Genomic DNA, 20766 nt, shown 5'->3' with positions numbered 1-20766 from the left:
TCGTCTTCCCTCCCCACCCAGAGATCGAGCCCTGTCTAGACAGTCAGTCCCATCGATTATTCCATTCCCGTGTCTGCTGCCACCTGCCCACGAGAGGCAAGGGCTCACTGCTAAGAAGACCCTTCGAGTCTGCCTCCGAGATGCCAGCAGAGGAGGGTGGAAAGGACGTATCTTTTGTGTGATGAAGAAGAATGACCGTGTGGGTCAGTCATCCCCACCCTCCAGGTCCTCTTCCGGCAAGGGCAGCTTGGAAAACCAACCAGGCAGGTGGCTTTTCTAAAAATGGGAGGAGAGTGTTTAAGAACCTACAATGGGTGTTTGCTCTGTTGGCTAGTCTACACCCAAACAATGTGATTCATCCGATCCCCGAGATCGGCACTCTGAGCACCAAAGTGGGAGGACCCAGTTTCCCTCACATCACCCACTAACACAAAACCCCACCCCGAGGTAGGGTGGCCAGTTAAATCTGAATTTCAGATACACAGACTACATTTTTTCAGTTATTTAAATTTCAAATTAATGAGCGTCATCCTGCACTTTGTCCGGCAACCCTGCCGGTGGGGAACTTGACTCTGGAAGGAGGGACCCACAGGCACCTAGTGAGAGATGGCTCCTGGCAGCCTCTGTGGGGTCAAGAGCCCGGGAGGTGTAGCAAAACCAGGGCTGGTACATGTGCCCCGTGCGACAGGGCCAGTGGCAGCGTGTGAGGAACTGTCCCTGGGCAGGATCTTGCAGTCCCTCAGTTTCCTTCTTCCTACCTAAGCTTCGCCCTCCCACATCCCCCTCGATTCCGCGAGCTAGCGGATAGCTGTTCAAGACCTGTCTTCAAAATACACATTTTTCACCGGAGTGCTTTCAAATGTATCTCCTGTTTTTCCCAGTTTTCTAGGCAGTCCCTGCAGAGCTGGGGGTGCTGCAGGGGGAGTCAAAACCCCACCTGGCCCCATCCCTCAAGCAGGGCAGGGCAGACACCAGGGAGGCACCTTCTCAGGAGGACCAGAGGCAACTGTGCTGGTGGCCTGGCCCTCAGAGAACTCGGCCAGGCTGAATACTTCTGCTTGGCCCCACCAGCCACTTTCTTTCCTGCAATTTGTGGGTACACAAAGAAGGGGGCCTTTGACTGAGTGGGTTTACTGCAACGTGGGCATGGCCTCCTAACGCCGCTGCATCTCACGCTCCTCCGTGGGCCAGTGCTGCGAGGCACCTTGCCCCATCTCTGCAGTGAACGGGCCCCAGGTTCTCCATCAACTGAGCTGACAGTGGCTGGCTCGGGCCACTTGCTAAATAATTCAATGGGGCACGGAGCTGTGGGCACAGCACCCGCCAGACATGAAGAGGCCTCTGCCCTCGCAGCTCAATCCTGGGGTCCCACCAGGACCTGCCCTCCCCCAACGGCTGTCCTGCCAGCCTCCTCCGGCCGTTCCCTCCGTATCACACCGTGGGTAGAAACAAGGGGTCTGGGGCCTACAGGTTGGGGCTTCGGCCCTGGCTGTCTGATCTCTGTCCCGCTCTGAGCCGCAGCTTTCCCATCTGTAGAATGGAGGTGCTCAGCGCCTCGTTTTGTGGGGTGTAAGAAGGGAGCAGTGAAATGACACACTTGAGGCCCTTAGGCAGCGCACAGCACGGCCCCCGGCATCCCCCACTCCCTTTCCCACCCCAAGCAGGGCTGCCAGCTGCTGTGGTCTCATCTTCCCCTTCTACACCACGGCCACTCCCACAGGATGCCACACAGACCAGTCTCAGCCGAAGCCAGGTAACAGTGAACTGTCAGACAACGACAAATGCTTGGTTTATTGGGTGTCCTTAGGTCCCAAGAACTGAGCAGAGATAAAAATAAAAGAAAATGGCAAAACAGCCTGGCCCTCCTGAAGTTTACATGCTTCATCCCAGTCAGTCTCCCCACTCACCCTATGAATAAGTAACGTTGCTGGATCCACTTTACAGATTAAGAAACTGGGCTCAGAGAGGGTAAGCGACTTACCCAAGGTCACCCAGCTTCATAGGTAAACTGGGATTCGAACTCAGAGGCTCCAAAGCCCGTGTCTTTATTCTTCTTGGACTCATGTAAGCTTCAGGAAAAGGCTGTGAAGTTGGTACTCTTCGCCAGTGGTGAGGGAAAAGAGGCGAAGTCAGGTGCCGTCCCCTCGCCCCAAGTCACTAGGCTGGCCAAGCGCAGAGCTCTGTGAACCCCCGGAGTGTCTGGGGCCACAAGGCATCATCGCCTCATGGCCCGACAGCCCTGGAGGGATCCAGCAGAGCACTAAGCAGAAGGCCTGGGATGAAGGAGGCCCAGAGCTCAGCTGAGCTGCCTAGAGGCCAGCGGCTGCACACCCAAGACTGCCCCTCCCCAGACACGGCCCCCCCAGAAGGGAGATGCCCAACCCCCTCCCCTTTTCTAATTCTCCCCCGGTTTGGGGTGCTGTCGGCTGGGCCCTGCAAGCTCAGCCCAGGCACCAGACCGCAGGAGGCCAAGGCCAGCAGACTGCCTGTTCGTTCCGTGACCCAGGACCCTCTACAGCCTGCGGCAACAAAGCCCTGCTCTCCCAGCTCCACCGGGCGCCCATCAGCAGCAACCGCCACGTCCGGGCTCATTTCTCACAACCTCCACTCAAGGCTGTGAAAACCATTTCTTTTTTTCTTTTACCCCTTTTCGTTTGTACCAGACAGCACCGCAGCAGGCTCCGCACATTAGTGACACTGGGGGGAAAGATGGTTTCCTGGCACTGCTCTGCAGGGCTTCGGAGCCCAGGCGGGGCTTCTGCTGAAGTGGAAGGGGCTGGCGCAGGGGAGCCTCTCTCTTTCCTGCATTTGCTGCCCCAACATTTGGAATTGGACAGAGCTGGTGCGAATGCAAGTGCTGTTCTTGCAAGTGGTCATTTTATTAATTAGGGGTAAACCATCTTAATAGCTTAGCCATTCCCTTGCATGTAACTCAGAAATTTTAGCTGCGACAGATAACCAACTAAACTAGTTTAAGAAAAAGAAGTGGGGTACGATTTACATATTTATTAGTTCACGAAACCCAAGAACCTAGGCTAGGGTATTAACTACACCTTCAGGTGCAGTTGGATCCAGGAGCTCAAAGGACTCAGTCTCTCACCCTCTCTCTGCAGTTGGTTTTGGGTTTGGTTTTCTGTGTTGCTTCTGAAACGGGCTGAATTGTTTCCCCTACTCACACAGCAAAATATGCAGACGTGGAAGCCCTAACACCCGGTACTTGAGACGTGACGTACAATGAGAAGAAATCAGAAGTCTTCTCTAAGCTGAGGAAAGAGACCTCGGAGGAAACCAACCCTGCCGACACCTTGGTCTCGGACTTCAAGCCTCCAGAACTATGCGGAAATCAGTGTCCATCATTCAACCACCCAGTCCGCAATACTTTGTCCGAGAAGCCCAAGGAAATTAGGACAGCCCCGTTCTGAGCCAGGCTGTTTCCACAGAGCAACAGAATGGTGCCCTGCAGTTCCAGGAGGACACCCCCGTCAGCAACCTCAGTCAAAAGGCTCTCTCTTCCACCACGTGTCTAACACAACTCTCAGATTCCGTCTCACGGGCCTGCCTCGGGTCACTGGTAGCTCCTGAGCCAATCCTTGTGGCAGGGAAAGACTGGCCAGACCTGAGACTTGTGCCAGCCCTCAGTATAGGGTAGAGTTGGCACCAGTCAGACAGCATGCCCCAGAGCAAGGAGGACGGAGGTAGATGTCCCCGGGAAAGACTGGGGAAAGGCGGGGCCTGAGAGTGCCCGCTCCCCTGGCCCCCACCCACCCCACAGTCCCACCTCACTGAGCTGCCTGGGAGCCTGCATTCACCGTAGACATCTCACACCCCCGCCAGTGCCCTCAGCGCTCACGCCAGGACACCCCGGCCCCTGGCGGCCCTGGCACACGACAGGCACCCTGGACAGTCGGGGCCACATGTTCCTGCTTTGTCTACCTCAAGACCCTCTCTACTCCTTCCTCAGACCCCGCTTCAACTCCCCTGTCTCTGAGACCTCTTCCCTCTGAGCAGGCCAGCCGAGCCGGCGACAGGGAGGAGCAGGGCATTCTGCCCGTGTACCGTGTTAGCCCCTCCCGCTGTGTGGCCCCAGGTGAGTTACTCACGTCTCTGTGCCTGCATTTCCTCAGAACCCACTTCTGAGAACAGCTGACAGGAATGGATGGGCAGGCACACAAAAAGCGCTCACTGCAACATCTGCTGCTCGGAGAGGCTCAGCAGCCTCACTGTCACTGTCCCTGTCTGGGTGGCGTGCTCACGCCTTGCTTTGGCGTCACCTACTTGCCTCGAGTCTGGGCTCACCCCTTATGGAGGGCACCTTAGCACAGGCTGCTATGACAAAATATCATTGCTGGGCCAACTAGTGGTGTGGGGGTTAAAGCAATTGGATCCCACATGGCTGACCATGAGGTTCAAGTCCCACACTTGGCAGCTTGAGAAACATTGTGAACACATGTGCATGCATGCCCAAACACAGTGAACACGGGTGCATGTATGCCCAGACATGGTGAACACGGGTGCATGCATGCCCAGGCACGGTGAACATGTGTGCATGCATGCCCAAAGTCCCAAAAAGCGGGAGATGGAGGAGGAGGTGTGGCATGACCATCCCCCAGGAAGGGTTCTTTCCCACTTTCCCTCTCTGACTCTGCAGTGCGTCCATGTGCCCTCTGGCAAATAAATAAATAACAGGAATCTCTTTCCTCACAATTCTGGAGGCTGAACGTCCAAGAACAGGTTGCCAGCACAGTCAGGCTGGGCGCGGGCTCCTTCTGGGTTGCGGTTGCTCCTCCCAGGCCCTCACACAGCAGGAAGGGAGGCGGAAACCCCGCAGTCTCTCTCATAAGGCATTCATCCCCTCCGAGGGCTCCACAGCCCTCAGCCCAGGTGAACCGGGGGGCAGGACATGGCAGGAGTCCACAATGGCAGGAACCCTGGTTCTCAGGCGCTCCAGCCCAGCACAGAGAGGGCGCTCCCAGCTCAAAGCCAGGAATGCTGGATAAGTGAATGGCTGAGTGAGTGAGCGAGCAGGTGAGGGAGTGCAGAGGTCTCGGACCGCAGAGGGAACCACACTCGCCCTCCATCTGCACAAACCCCCACCTGCTCCTGAAACACCTCAGCTCCGTGGCCACCCGCCCTTCCTCCTCAAAGCCCCCTCCCCACTGCCATTGCTACTTCTTTCAGCCACCAGGAGAACCCAAAGACCAGCTCTCGGATAAGTGGCCCGGTTACTAATCGGGTCCATCCGTCCCACCATTAACCACTATTTTCCCCAGGGAAAGTAAACAGCCTCCTCCCCTCCGCCTGACAGCGAGGGCCGCTAAACCCAGGAAGGGCGTGTCTCCACCGCAGCCCAGAACAACTTGAAAGTGGAAAACTCTGGTGGATCTGGTGATTCAGTGGTCATGAGATAGCCAGAAAGGTTTGGTTTCAGCCTGAGGGAACCCAACCCTGACCACCCCGCGCCCATGTGCCCGGCATGTGGACACTCGAGGGGCTTTTGGATCTGCTGCCCCCACAGGACCAGGCCTGCAGGTACCCAGAGGTTCCAATGCCAGGCAGGTGAATCCGAACAGCACCCCCCAAGGGGGCCAAGGGGTGCTCAGACACGGGCGGGCACTCGGGTTACACATTTGTCTCTGGCTCTGGCAGCTGAGGCAGAAACACATCGGGCTGTATAGTTGTCATTTTCCAGCGACAGAAAGCAAGCTCAGACCTCAGCAGACACGTTTTCACTGCAACCAGGCTCCAGAAGGGATGCAAGGGGGTACGGCAGGGATAGCGCACGCTAGGTGACAGGGCGAGGCCTGTCCCCACTGGGCTCACTCATTCACACAGCAAACACTTGCTGAACCCGTGGGCTGGGCCTGGCCTTGACGCGAGCCTGGGGCCGTGGAGAACGCAAGACGTGGCCCCTGCTACCCTGGCTTCCAGTCTCCTCCCTCTGCCTCTGTTGCGTGCCATTCCCATGCCTCAGTTTACCACGTCTGTTCACCTGTCAGCAACAACCAGATGGCAGCGCCACCTACAGGCTGCATCAGACCTCCTCCCCGATGCCTGGCTTCGGCCTCTCATCTCCGCCCCCACCCAACCTCCATGCACCACCTTGACCTACGGAGCTCACCCTCAGGCTCTGAGGGCCTCTGGCTCTGGCCAGGAGCACTTCCTGTTTGCTTCTGTGTCCCCGGGCCCCTGCAGGCCCGAAGCACTGCTCAGAGCTCCCTCTGTCCTTGGACATGAAGCCCAGGAGGCTGCTTCCTTGTGGAGGGACCATGTTGGAAGGAGGTTTTTCCTTGGTGTTCGCTGAGGCAGGATCTACAGTAACAGAAGGGAGGGGCCATGGGTGAAGGCTGCGTGGGCACAGCTCCAGGAGGGAGGGGATCGGGCTGTGGGCAGACCTCCCCTGCCCCCCAGGAAATCCGGGAGCAGGCTCTGCCTCTCGTCCTTGGCCAAAAGCAGAGGAGCCCGCACCTGGGCATCTCCACGCCGAGGAAAAAGGAAACTCCTACTTGGCTGCCAAGGAGGAGGCCTAGCAAGCTTTCCGTGGAGAAATGATGACATCCAGTGGACGCCCGTGTCATCCCGAGTGTCAGCCGTGGCCTGTCCAGCCAGGAGGCCTTCCAGAGCTGGGACAAAATGCAGGAGCCTGAACCCTGGGAAGCTGAGTTTGAGTCCTAATCTTGCCGCTCAGCTGTGTGACCTTGGTTAAGTCACTTCCCAGAAAGTGCTCTTTGTGAACTGCGATGCCAACCCTCTCCTGCTCCCCAACCTGAGTTTCCTGCTAAGACGAGGCTCAAGGCAGTGCTGGGAAGGAGAGAGGAGGTAACTTTGCAATCGCACAGCTCGGCATCATTGAAGTGCTGAATTTCCCGCTGAAGGACTGAACTAAGTGCACATCCGGTAGGTCACGGCTGTCTCCAGCCCTAAGGGTGGTTGCCAGCTGGGGGTGTGACCTACCGTAGGTGCACAGGCCACAGCACTCCCAGGTTGGAGAGGCAGACACTCCCCAGCCTCAGGGCAGACGCTGCAGCACTGAGTGTGAAGAGCCTTAGTCTCCCCCCACCCCACCCCCACATTTCTGAGCTCCCCAGACCTCCCGCCACACCTGGGGGCCACAGCTGGGCTCTCAGGGATCTGTCCTGTGCCTGACAGTCACCCAGGTCGGGCAACCAGGTTGGCAAGACGTCAGGGGTGACAGAGGAAAAGTTGACCCCGTTCCCACCACCTGGCCCCCACTGCCACTTGGAGCGGGAGGAAAGCAGGGGCCCAGCATGGGGAGAGGCCTGACTGAGACCGAAGAGTAACCCCTATGAGCAGCGCTGGGAAAGGGCTAGATGAAACCGTCCGGGTGAGGCTCAAAGGGGAGCTCGGGACCCCGAGCTGTCCTGCGTTCTAGAAGACAGCTGCGTTCTCACACGCCTGAGTTTGGGTCTGAGGAATCAGTGCTGACCCATGCAAAGCCCCTGACACGGAGGCCAGCAGGAGAGGTGGTCTGACTGGGCGGGTCCCTGTCTGTCTCCCCGTAGCACCAGAGCACGCCAGTCCCACGAGTCGGCCTTGAGAACATGCGAGTTGTTCCTGCAGCTCATCCCAGTCCTTGGAAGGAGGGAAATAAGCACATGTGGGCAGCCCTGACCCCCCAAGGGCAGTCTTGGTCCAGCATGAGACATGTCCTCAACACAGTTAGAACTTGGAACAGGGAGGAGATAATTCTCTACTTGTCAAACACAGAATGGAATATTGAGATATAAATGATTAAATGTAATATAAAAAAAATTTTTTTTAAAGATTGGGGGAAAAAAGAACTTGGCTGCACACCTACTACACGCTGAGCACTCTACAGGCCGCTTCTTTAATCCCCTCATGAGGCTACAAGGGACGCGACATTCCTCCACTTTCCGAGGAAGCCAGGGGACCCTTCAGGGGGTGTCATGACCCACCCTCCCCAGGTCACACAGGCAGGAAGTTGAGGGCCTGGCGCATGAGCCTGGCTTCTGGCCACTGCCCCCCAGCAAGGACTCACGTGGTGGTGTTCACTGAGCCTGCGGTGTGCCAGGCTCATGCTGAGGTTTCACGCGGAGCTGGGAAACGTTCCATGCCAAACCCCAGGCTCCGCACTTCACACACGTTGCTACTGCTCACAAGGGTCCTACGAACTGCTCTCCCCACCCATTCAGCCAATGAGGAAACTGAGTTCACGGGAGCTACGTGACTCATCTAAGGTCACTTGGCTGCTCCACAGCAGGGCCAAGGCACAGTGTCACATCCATACATAGGCCCACGTCCACGTCCCCATCCTGACCACTCTGTCACACTATGTGAGGGAGTTATGCTGTGAAAGAATCTGGGGACTGTCTCAACAGGTCACAGGTTCACAGCGAAGAAGATCTTTAAGGACTTTACTGAGCCTTTTAGTTCCCATTGTCACCATCGTCACCATCACTATCATCACCGTCACCATCATCACCATCAACATCGTCATCATCACCATCACTACCATCACCGTCACCACCATCACCATGACCATCGTCAACATCACCATCATCAACATCACCATCGTCAACATCACCATCATCATCACCATCGTCAACATCACCATCATCACCATCACCATCACCACTGTCACCATCACCACTGTCACCATCACCACCGTCACCGTCACCACCATCACCATCACCATCACCACTGTCACCATCACCACCGTCACCATCACCACCATCAACATCACAGTTGTCAACATCACCATCGTCAACATCACCATTGTCACCATCACCACCATCACCATCACCACCATCATCACCATCACCACTGTCACCATCACCACCGTCACCATCACCATCAACGTCACCGTTGTCAACATCACCATTGTCAACATGACCATTGTCACCATCACCATCACCATCATCACCATTAACATCACCATCACCATCATCACCATTGTTATCATCACCATCACTACCATCACCATCACTCACACCATCGTCAACATCACCATCACCATCACCATCATCACCATCACTATCATCACCATCACCACCATCGCCACCATTTTTACCATCACTATCATCACCATCACCACCATTGTCACCATCACCATCACCACCGTCACCATCACCATTGTCACCATCATCACTGTTACTATCACCATTGTCAACATCACCATTGTCAACATCACCATCGTCACCATCACCACCATCACTACCATTTTTAACCATCACTATCATCACCATCACCACCATTGTCACCATCACCACCATTGTCACCGTCACCATCACCACCATCACCACCGTCACCATCACTATCATCACCATTAACATCACCATCATCCCCGTTACTATCACCACCATTATTACATTATCACCATCATCACCATCTCCATCACCACCAACACTATTGTCACAATCATCACAGTCACTGTCATCATTGTCACCAACATTATCATCACCATCACCATTGTCACCATCATCACATCACCATCACCACCATCATTACCATCACGATTTATTAGATCATCAGGAAAGTCATGATGTGTTTTTCTATGCAAAAATGTGTCATGACTTTTCCAACAACCCAACACATGCCTGAAACTCAGCCTGTCTTGATGCTATGAACCATAAACTCTGTCCTTTCTCTCCAACGAGCTCTGCAAGCACGGACAGGTGACCCCACTTCTCTAAGCCTCAGTGTTCTCATGCGGGAAACGGGGCCTGAGCTCTCATTACCATCTCCAACCCTCCCTCACTGAGCACACCGTGAGAGGACCCACAGGCCTGAATCCTGGCCTCCGGCTCCCCTGTCCTGACCTTTGACATGGGTCGCTGCAACAGGCCAAACATGTCCCTGAAAACACCATGGAGCTCTGTCCTGAGCCAGGATTCTGCCAGCAAAGGTTTGAACAAACAGAACGGAGCAGAGACGAAATGGCCCGTGGGCTGTAGAGGGCCGCACCTCGTGTGCACGTGCTCAGGTTTCATGATAATCCAAGTGACGGCTCTCCTGAGGAGGATTAGGAGGAAAGTGGAGGGGGCTCTGGGGCCAGGGCGAGCAAAACTGGTCATGTACCCAAGACAAACATGGCCAAGGAAGGGACCCCTGATGGCCAATAAGCCACAGCTGGGACAGGGGCCGAGGAAAGGAATGGTGCACTCTACCTCTGCTAGTGCCTAAGTCAGGCCTCGCCAGCTGGAGACTTTTCCACTGAAGTGACGGAGAGAGAGGACCTGCAACCCCAAACCGTCGGGTCAGAAGCTAGGGGGCGCCCAGCGCAGGGAGGGGCAGCACTCTCAGGTGCCCTCCATGGCCGGGTGCGACACCACAACAAGCACAGGGAGTACACAGAGCGACAGGACACCATGGAGCTGTGACAGCAGTAGGGAGCAGCGGGGACTGCACCGAGCTGGAGCATCCCCACCCTGGAGGACGGCAGGGACCGAGTCATCAGAGCTGCCAGTCTGCCAAGCAGGGGAGGCCCGGTCTCGCTAATCTCACTATTTAAGAGAAGCAGGAAATAACAGATTTTGTTTTAAATGTACAGGTTTTAAACATTGGCAACCAGTTCAAATGTGTTATTAAATATCGTGTGGGCCAAACAAAATGAATCTCTAGGGGCCAGCAGAGGGTGATATGGTTACGTCGTTGAACTCCCACGTAGTCGACCACAGTTCAAATCCTGGACCCAGACGCTCAAAATACATGTCAGGCACATGTGTGTGTGTGTGTGTGTGTGTGTGTGTGTGTGTGTATGTGTGTCCAAAATTCTAAGAGGAGAATGGAGGAGAAGAGATTGTAGTGTGGCCATCCCCCTGGGGAGTGATTTCCTGCTTTCTGTCTCTCTGTCTCTCTCTCTCTCTCTGACGACTGCACATGCCTATAGCCAAAAAAAAAAAAAAAAAAAAAAGACACGAATTTGTAAGCCAGATCTGATGCACAGGCCACTGGTTGAAATTTCCGAAGTTTCTGTGCCGTGGTGAAGGTGATGGGATCCACCCGGATTCAAAGCCCAGTTGTCCCATCTGCTGACGGGGTGAACGTGGACAAGCCACTAATCTCCCTAGGTCTCAGTTGCCCGGCTGTAAAATGGTTAATAGCAGCAACTGCTTCATTGAGACAGCATGACGAAACTATGTCATGGAAATTCCCGGACATGACGTCCGCACATGGGGTGGGAAGCCCCTAGAATGCTAGCTGTTGGCACAACGCACCCACTGACAGCCCCGGGGGTGGATGTCAGAAAGCAGCACCAGGCAACGAAAGGGGCCAGGAAAACAGTCCGTCAGGCGAAACCAAACCACGCCTGAAAATACCAGTGAAGCCTCCCTGTCTCACCACGCAGAATTCACCTTTAAGAGACTATTGTCACAAACTGCTGTCACATTAACAAGAGGGTTTTACAAAGGCTGGCCAGTGGTCAAAAGATGGCTGCCCACACTTCCTCTCCCTCCTTCCAGAACATTCCCACAGAGGCCCGGGAAGCCTCCAGATGACTGCAGGGGAAAAGTGGATAGGGAGCATGCCCCATGGGAGGGGCGCTGACACCCAGGACTGCGGCTCGGCCTGAGCCAGTCTACCTCGGGGACTGTTTAGCTCCCTGCAAAGTAGGCTGACAACAGCATCCTCTCAGGGCGCCGGTGGGTCAGGAACCACGCAGTATGAGCCTGCCATGGGGCGCATGTCCCACAGACAGGAACTGCCAGGACTGGCTATTGCTACAGTTATTATTACTCAGGGGGTAACAAAGGGGCTGCTGTGACCCGCATCTGCTGGCCTGTTGAGGTAGTGGCCCAGTCTCCCTCCTCCATCCCCAGTTGAATGGTTCCGTGGTGTTGGCTCGTCCCCAGGTTCCTGGGACGGGATGTGAACCAGGGTTGCTAATGAGAGTAACACAGCCTCCTGGGACAGCGCAAATCAGATGCAGGACTTTAAACCGAAGGAAGAGACACACTCCCTTTTCCCTTAGATCTGACATAGGGAAGAGGAGGCCAGAACTACGGGCTGCCCCCTCACCCCGCGTGGGGAGAGCCTGAGAATGGAACCAATGTTAAAGAAGTCAGAGGAAAGATCTGGAAAAGTTCTCAATTCCTTTTTTTTTTAAAGAAATTTTTTTTTTTTTTTTTTGCTATAGGGCGAATACCACCAGAGACAGAAAGCAAGAAATCACCCCCAGAGGAGATGGCCATGCCACCATCCCTTTTCCTCCATTCTCCTCCCAGGATATTGGGCACAAACACCTGTGCACCCAGCATGAGTTTCAAGCCACCAGGTCTGGGACTTAGATCACAGTCAGCCATGTGGGAGTCCAGTGGCATAACCATTAAGCTATCTGCTGGTCATAGTTCTCGATTCTTAATAACATGACGTAAGCACCTGGGTTCAGCTATGCCTGAAGCTCTAGACCTGTGCTGGACTTCTCAGTTACCTGAGCCCAAAGTTCCTTTGCTTCAACCATCCTGGATTGGGTTTTCTGTAACTTGCCACCAAAAACTCAACAGATACACGAGCCATGAGGATGAGGTAAGCAAATGCCCAAAGTGGGAGTTAATGAGCTGGCAGGTCTTGCAGGCTCGCAGGCCTTCTTCGAGTATCAAGACCCTTTTCTTTCTTCTAGGACTATAGCAAACATAAACTATGCCGAAAGCCTTTTGCAGGCCTTGGGCAAGCGTCCCTTAAAAAGCAGCTCTCATTCTGGGGTAGGTTCTGTCCCCCATACGACATTCAACAATTCTGCAGACTTTTTCTTTGAAAGAGATTTTTTACTATAGGGTGTGTGCATTCACCAGAGAGACAGAAAGTGAGAGATCGCCCCCCCCAGGGGGTTGACTATGCTGCAATCGCCTCTTCTCCATTCTCCTCTCGGGATTTTGGGCACGCACGCACACACACCTGGAGTGAGTATCAAGCTACAGAGTTCAGGACTCAAACTGTGGTTAGCCAGGTGAGAGTCCAGCGCCTTAGCCACCACACCCCCTGCTGGCCCTTTCTCTACAGATGTTTTTCTGGCTGTGACAATGTGGGGCTGGGACATGCTACTGACATGAGAGGGCAGAGGGCAGCAGTGCTGTCACACACCTGACAGTGCACAGGGGACACCAGAGTGTCAGCAGTGCTGAGGCTGAACACCGGAAGTCGCACGGCAGCGTCGTACTCCCGCCCCCTCCATAGTGAAGACACGACAGGCAGTTTCACGGAAGGGAGGGGACTTTATATTCTTCAGATACCTTCTCAAAGTCGGCCACGCTGGGGCACGACCCAGTGGAAAGGGAAGCTGGTCCAGAGTGGGTACACAGCGTGTGCATGAGTGCCCCCGCCCGCAGCCCTTCTCCTGCACCTGGACACCCCCACCCATAACAGTGGGCAGAGGACACACGCAGCCCTCGAGGATGGACAGCCATTCAGTAACGGGCACGAGCCCCCACATCCAACCGCAAGGGGGCCAGCATGGTCATGGTCAACTACATGGTTCGAGTCCTGGTTTTTGTTTTTTTAGAGAGTTCTTTTGCTATAGGGAGCATGCACCCACCAGAGAGACAGAGAGAGAGAAAGTGAGAAATCACCCCCCAGGGGGATGGCCACGCCACAATCCCATCTCCTCCAGTCTCCTCTTGGGATCTTGGACATGCATGCACACGTGCCCGGTGTAAATTTGTTTGTTTGTTGTTTGTTTGTTTGGAGAGGTTTTTGCTGTACGGTGCATGCACTCACCAGAAAGACATAGAAACAGAGAGATAGAAAGCGAGAAATCACCTCCCGAGGGGGATGGCCATGCTGCAATCCTTTCTCCTCCATTCTCCTCTCGAGATCTTGGGCACACATGCGTGTACACATGCCCAGCGTGAGTTTAAGCCACCAGGTCCAAGACTCAAACTGTGGTTAACTACATGGGAGTCCAGCGATAGAGCCATTACACCAACTGCTGGTCCCACTGGTGTGAGTTTTAAGCTACCAGGTCCAGGACTCGAACCACAGTTGACTACATGGGAGTCCAGGGATGTAACTATTATGCCATCTGCTGGTCCCAATGGGTTTTAAGGGCAGGCACATGACCCAACCTGAGCCCATGAGATTCGATTCCAGAACTCTGTAGGCCTACTAGGAAGGGAAGAGAGGTTCTGCTCCAGGAGAGACGTTCGAAGGACAGGCTCTGCTCTCGTGGCTGGGGGCAATCACCCGGCGACGATGCAGGAAGAGAACCCACCTTAGAAGGAGATCGCAAGAGAGGAGAGCAAGACAGAGGCAGAGAGCCCATGATGCCCTTGCGCTCCCAGAGCTAGCTGTGGCTGAGCCAGCCCGTTCCTGGGCTTACGTGTGACATGAGTTTAGTGCCCTTCTCTGCAGAAGCCGGTTTGAACTGGTTCTTACCCCTGGACCAACAGGGTGGAGAGATAGTGGTCTGAGGAGATGCAGCAACCGAGGCTGTGGGGACACCACCGCCCAGCGGGGACACAGCAGCCACGTTTGCCCCCATGGAACACAGCTCACAGAGCGGTCGGTCAGAGGTAGGGTAACAGAATCTCTGGTGCTCTAGCAAAACTCCTGGGTCTGATTCCCATTCTAACGAGGAAACGGGCTCAATGAGCCAAAGGGCATGGCTGCGTGAGGCAAAGAGCTAGTAGCGCTGACAGCAGGACACCGGGGACCTGGGGCCTGGGGGCCTGTCCTGGGTGATCTGGATGTGGGGCAGAGCCTGAGGCCGGGCTGGGGGAGGCACCAGGGCGCCAGCCTGAGTCAGAACACAGCCGAGCAAGGCCTCCGCCGTGGTACTGGCAGCGCCATCTTGAAAGCCTTTTTGTCGACACCTCGACACCCTGGTCTAGGAAATGTGGGCTCAGTCCTTCCTTAACTGCAACCCCATGAGCTCTGGGTTACCTGCCCCCAGATGGCCTCTGAACAGACCAGCAGGCCCTGGACCTCAGGAAGCGTGCATGTCTGGTGAGGGAAGGCAGGAAGCACGTCATCCACTTGTCATTTGCCTTCTGGTGTCACCTAGCAGGCGTCATGGAGGCAGGGCTGCTTGTTCGGTCACCACGTAGCTCAGTACCTGGCACACAGCAGGCCTCCAGTGACCGTGCCGGAATATATGTGAGTGATGCTAAGTGCCATGGAGTGGCGCAGGTAACGGGGTGCCCTGGACCGCGGAGGCTTCCCTGAGGAGGGCAGGGACAGAAGCCCGGTACAAATGGAGGAGGCCATCATGCACGGGTGGAGGCGGCGGTGCCCACGCCCATGCCCACGCCCACTCAGGGGCCTTTGCAAGAAGGAAAGAAACTCCCAGCGTGGGAGTGGGTGGGAAGCGACACCGATACCCAAGGAAGGTGAGAGGCGGCGAGGTCGCAAGGATCACGTGGAGACTGTGACCTCGACTCTGCACACATGGGCAGCCATGGGGGTGCTCAGAGGGCAGAGGCAGGTCTGACTGGGCACTGACAAGGTGGCCCCGCAGTGCGCAGCCAGATTCCAGCAGGAAGGCACCGCCGTCCAGGACACGCGGCAGACGGCCCATGGCAGGCAGCAGAGGGGCTGGGTGACCAAGGTGCCCTCGCGACCCTGAGGCCCTGTCCACGGCAACTAGCCAACCTCGGCCGCCCGGAACTGTTCTCCTTACCTGGGGAGTCGGGGCTCGGCCTCCAGCGTCCCTGTGTGCCGGGAGCATCCTTGGAAAGCCACTGGAAAGCTCGGGGAAGGCCTCTTCTCTGCCGTGGGGTGACATCCCGCGGAGGTGGTGGGAGGTGTGGGCCGGGGCAGCAGCAGCCTTCTGTTAAACTGAGTCGCTCCCAACATGCTTTTCAAACACTCGTTCGCTTTTGCCCAGCCTCCTCGGGAAGAGACATGCTTTCGGGTGTGTTTTGAAAAATATTCCATATGCTAATGGAATGCCACCATCTGCCAAAGGAGGCAGCGCCGAGTGTAAAGGAAAAACGATTAGAGACGAGGTATTCGCAGAGGGGCACTAAAGAGCCCAGCACCGTGACCTGAGGCTGACCCGGCCGCTCGCGTTACCAACGTGGGGAGAGAGTGAGAAAACCTGAGGCCAATTACCGGCCCCTCTCCCCGCCCCCGTCTCTCTCCCGTCTTTCCCTCCCCTTCTCGGAGACATGATGAAATTTCCTGAAACAAAACCTCGCAGCCCGTTCTATAAAACGCGTCGCCTTTGGTGGAAAGGCCCCGATGGTCCCTTTTATCTCCTCGTTCCTGCGGTGCAGACCTGGCCCCGTCTGTTGGCACAGATGGGCTGTGGAGGCGTGCCCAGGAGCATGCCCAGGGCCCGCACAAGGGCGCCTGGTCCTTCGTGCTGCCAGTCCTAGCAGAGCCAGGCTCAAGGGTCCTGGTGTGATCAGCGGGCAGGCGTCGCCCGGGAGGCCCGGCAGCCTGGCCCCAAGTAAGCGTCCATCAGAGCCCACCATGCCTGCTGGCCTCCACACCCCACCCCGCCACCCCGTCCCGCCTCATCACGCTGGTCCTGCCATGCCCTTTTCCAAAATGCGGGCACTCCTGGACTCTCCTGTGAGAGCCGTCACGCCCCCCTCCTCCAGGCAGCCCAGGTCAGCTCCCTTTGGATTTCCCTGGGCACTGCCAACGTCCGCACCTAACCCATTCCCTGTCCCTCCAGCCAGTTGCCCACTCTGGGGACATCTCCACTCAGTCTCCACATCTCTGTGGTCTCAGCCCAGAGCCCTTTCCCAGCTCACGGCCTGGCTGGTCCCCGGGACTCCTGCCCTCGGCCCAATGCGACGTCCCCATGGCGCTCATCACACCCGGAGTGTCTTGCTAGGCGGGGAGTGGCCCCCGGCCGCTGCTGTGCACTGTCCTCATCTGGAGGGATGCTCCCAAGGACGGGGACCCTGTGTGTCTTGTCTCCACTGCGGTCTGAACGCATCGTACCAGGGCTCCGCTCCCCGACTCCCCGCAGGCAAGTCTGTGGCTCCCCTCCCTGGGGCCCTCAGCACCTCCTCTCCCCCATCACTGCTCTGCCTCATTCTAGACCCCCAAATCTCTCTCCTGAATCTCATATGGGCTTTCTGACAGGTCACTCCCCAGAGCAAGGCCACCAATGGCTGCCACCGTCCCAGATGGCACCCCACTCCCCAGCATGGCCAAGGCTGGCCACAGACAAGGCCCTGCACCCCTCATGGCCCACTCCAACCCCTTTACCCCGAGCACTGAGGAGGGCACTGCACGCATTACCCCTGACGAGGAACCATGCCGGGGGCATCCCGCGGGGGAAAAGGGACACTGCTGGCGTCATGGTACCCAGGGGGAGACGCTCTGGTGGGTGGGTGGGGGGGTGCTAAGAGGACAGACCAGAATTGAGGCTGAGTCCAGCTGTCCACTAGCAAGACAGACGGAGCCTCAGTTTCTTCAACCATGAAATAGTCATAATACACCAGCAGGTGGCGCAGTGGTTAAGGCGCTGGATTGCAGACTGTGGTTCATGTTCCAGATCCAGCAGCTTAAAAACCACAACAAACAAACAAACAAGTCAGTCAGTCGGTCATAATACATACCACGCAGGGCTACCGTGGGGATTCGAGTACTCAGAACGACCTTCCCAGCAGGCCTGGCTCTCGAGAAATGAACTTGTATCCTTGCTGTCGCTGTAGCAGGTGGGAACCCCCCATTCCCTGGGTGTCCACCGCACCCACACCCCCCACACGCACTGAAGACTGGAGTCCCCATCCACTGGGAGACGCTGCAGCTCGCGGCAGACAGGGGAGGTTTGCTCTGGTCCTATTCCAGGAAACGCTCCCTGCAGTATGACAGGCTGCCTGCCTTTATAGCGGAGTCTCCAAAACAAAATCAGCACAAATAATTTGGTGAAAGAGCCATTTACCTGACTTCTGCTCCCCTCTTCCAACATGACACAGCCTCAGACCCTGGCCGGAAACTCAAGTCCTCAGCACAGCCTGTCCTTGGGGACTGCCTGCACTCTTCCCGGAAGTGCCAGCTTCTTTCTTCCCCTTCGAGAGACCCACACCAGCTGCAGGCCTGCCTGTGACACGTCTCCATCTCACCATCCCAGACTCGGACAACCCCTGCCTCTCTCCCCCACCTGGGCACTCAGCCCCACCTGCTCAATGCCACACCCGAAGCCACGAGGCACCAGTCTGGCACGTTAGAGGACCTCACTTCATCCTCTCTGGTTTCCAGCCAAGGGCGCTCAGGTGCAGGGCAATGATCCCTTGTCCGTAGGGGCTGCTGCCCAGCAGGTGGCGGGGCTCCTCTCCCACGGTGGGTCTCTGGGTCCCAGGGTCACGCTTTCTCCTCTCTGCTATCTGACAGCCACGTGCCCCTGGTGGGATAGTCTCCATCGAGATCAAGGACTGCAGGGCTCTAAAAGCACCCCCAACCTCCAGAGCTTTTGGGGGTTTGGAAGAACAAATACAGCCTGCAAGGACCCAGAGTCCACTGCAGTCAAAGATGGCGGTGGAGGGTGGACACAGCTGATGCGCTCACTGAGATCTCCTCAGGACATCAGCTTAAGCTGTTCCCAAAGCATGTCCCCACTACAGGTAAGTCCTTGGCCTTGTAACCTCCACGTTCTCCCAGGCCAAGCCAGTCCAGCAATAATGCATGCTTGGAGCAGTGAAACCGTGCAATTGCTAGAGACAGGATGAGGCGACCAGAGGAGAGCAGTCCAAGCAGACGGCTTCACGGAGAGCGGCCTGATCCCCGGGCTCCCTGCCCTGCACCAAGAACCCATTCCTCGCAATCTGCAACGCAGACCATGGCCACGCCTGGTCAGCAACACGCTTCAACACTGACTTCGAACCCCTGCCTTTGGTGCGTGGGGTCCACTGCCCCACCCTTGGGGGCTGAATCCCTTCGGATGGCTGTCTGTGCAGTCATCCCAGAGAGGTTTATTGAGTGGCTCCAAGATGCCAGATCCAGCTTTGTGCAAGGAATTGCAGGAGCCTGGAGATCCTGGAGCCCTTCAGGGACAAGCTACCAGGGTCCCTGGCTGGAAGGCCAAGTTGATTTTAGAACAAAATCCTGCCTTTCTGTAATGCGACCCAGTCCTGGCACGAAAGCAGACAGCTTGTCTGTACCCTCACGATGTGACCAAAGATGTGACCAAAGACAGCGGTGGCTGGCTCTCCGTTCCTTCCTGTCTCTCCAACACCGCCCTTTGGGTCATTTTTCACAAATGCGTAATGATCTCTGTAACGGCCCCTTGGCCTCAAGGTGTCTCATTGAATTGGGTCCTGTGCCCCAGGGTGTCTCATTGAATTGGGTCCTGTCCGCTGAAACCTCTTGTTCTCAAACGAGCACATTTCACCAGGTCACCCACACAAATGTTTATGTTAGTTCAGGGACGGCGAAATCCTGCCTCAGAGATTTTTTTAAAAACTCAGTTGCTGAGCCAGTCAGTAGTGCGGCGGTGAAGGTGTCTGGATCCCACATGGCTGACTGCACTGTTCGAGTCCTGGACTCAGCGGTTTGAAAACTACACCAGGTGCATTTGCATGCATGCCTAACCCCTCTGGGGGGAGGGTGGGGGGGCTGTTTCACCTCTCCCTCATCTGTCTCCGGTGAGCATGTACACCCTACAGCAAAAACAACAACAAAAAAATTAGCTGTCAATTTTGGTATAGATTTCCAGTTTTTCTCGAAAATTAAGACCTGGCACCTTGAGTCTGTATTCTTGCCAGGATTAACTGTCCAGAGCTGGGTCATGTGTCCCCCAGGACTTGAGCGAGGGGAACCCTCTTCCTTTATACACAGAGAAGCAAAGATGCAAAGGGGTCCAGCCCCGCAGCCAGTGAGGAGGATAATCAGCCAGCTGCCCCAGCTCCCCCGCCTCATCAGCTGCAGACAGACCGGCGGAAACGGCAAGCCGCACCAGTCCCTGAGTACATACCCAAGGAGCTCTGCGGGACGGCGCATGGACACCCCGTCATTCACGTGGGATGCACCTGTGCCAGGACATCTCACAGTAACTCCTCCCCTGGCTACTGAACACCAGCCACCTGAGGGGAGGACAGAGCCGGTAACAGCTGGCCCCGGTTCCCACCGGGCGGTGATGCAGCCCCGCTCAGGTGCAGTCTGTGCTGTTCCCAGTATTAACTCAGGTCACAGAGCAGTGGGTGCTTAGCCTGGGGTGGAGGGAAAGGATTGTGAAGGCATGCCACTCTAGAAAGGGCAAGAAACAAAGTCCCGCCCTGAAAGGACTGGCTGTATTCAGACAAGGCCAAATACGATGCAGGCATGAACAAGGGGCTGGAATTCCCTAAACCTTCAGGCAAGCTCTCCCGACCAGTATCAGCAAAGAGCAAGCTGTGGCCGGGCATGTGTGGGGGCTTGCCCCACAGCACGGGGAGCGGACACACACCCCTGCACCCTGCGACACACAGAGGACACCTGCCAGAGGCCATGCAAGAAACTGGGTGACGATGTTCAGGGACAGGGAGTCGGAGTGCGAGAGGGAAAGTTATTTTACATTTATTTCTTCCACGAGAGAGACAGCCACCCTAGCAGGGTCCCCACATGGCCATCTACCCCGCCCCAGCCAACCTGGACCAGGGAGGTCCTGGGACATGGACCTAGGACCTCCCCGTGGGTCCAGTTGCATCACCTGCTCCGAGCGTGCCCTCAATCCTTTTATGGTCAGTAAAGGGGTTTCCCTAACTATATGCACATTAGATGCTTTTAAACTTTCAGACAGTAACAAAGGGTGGGGGCGACTGTACAGAAATACTCTAATTTCATCCAGAAAGTCGACGTTACCAATTTGGTTGATTAATGGGGGAAGATCTAGCTGCCCAGAAAACTCAAGCTACT

This window comes from Tupaia chinensis, unplaced genomic scaffold, assembly GCF_000334495.1.
Source record: "Tupaia chinensis unplaced genomic scaffold, TupChi_1.0 Scaffold000234_1, whole genome shotgun sequence".
Lineage (NCBI taxonomy): Eukaryota > Metazoa > Chordata > Mammalia > Scandentia > Tupaiidae > Tupaia > Tupaia belangeri.
Note: the sequence above shows the minus strand (reverse complement) of the source record.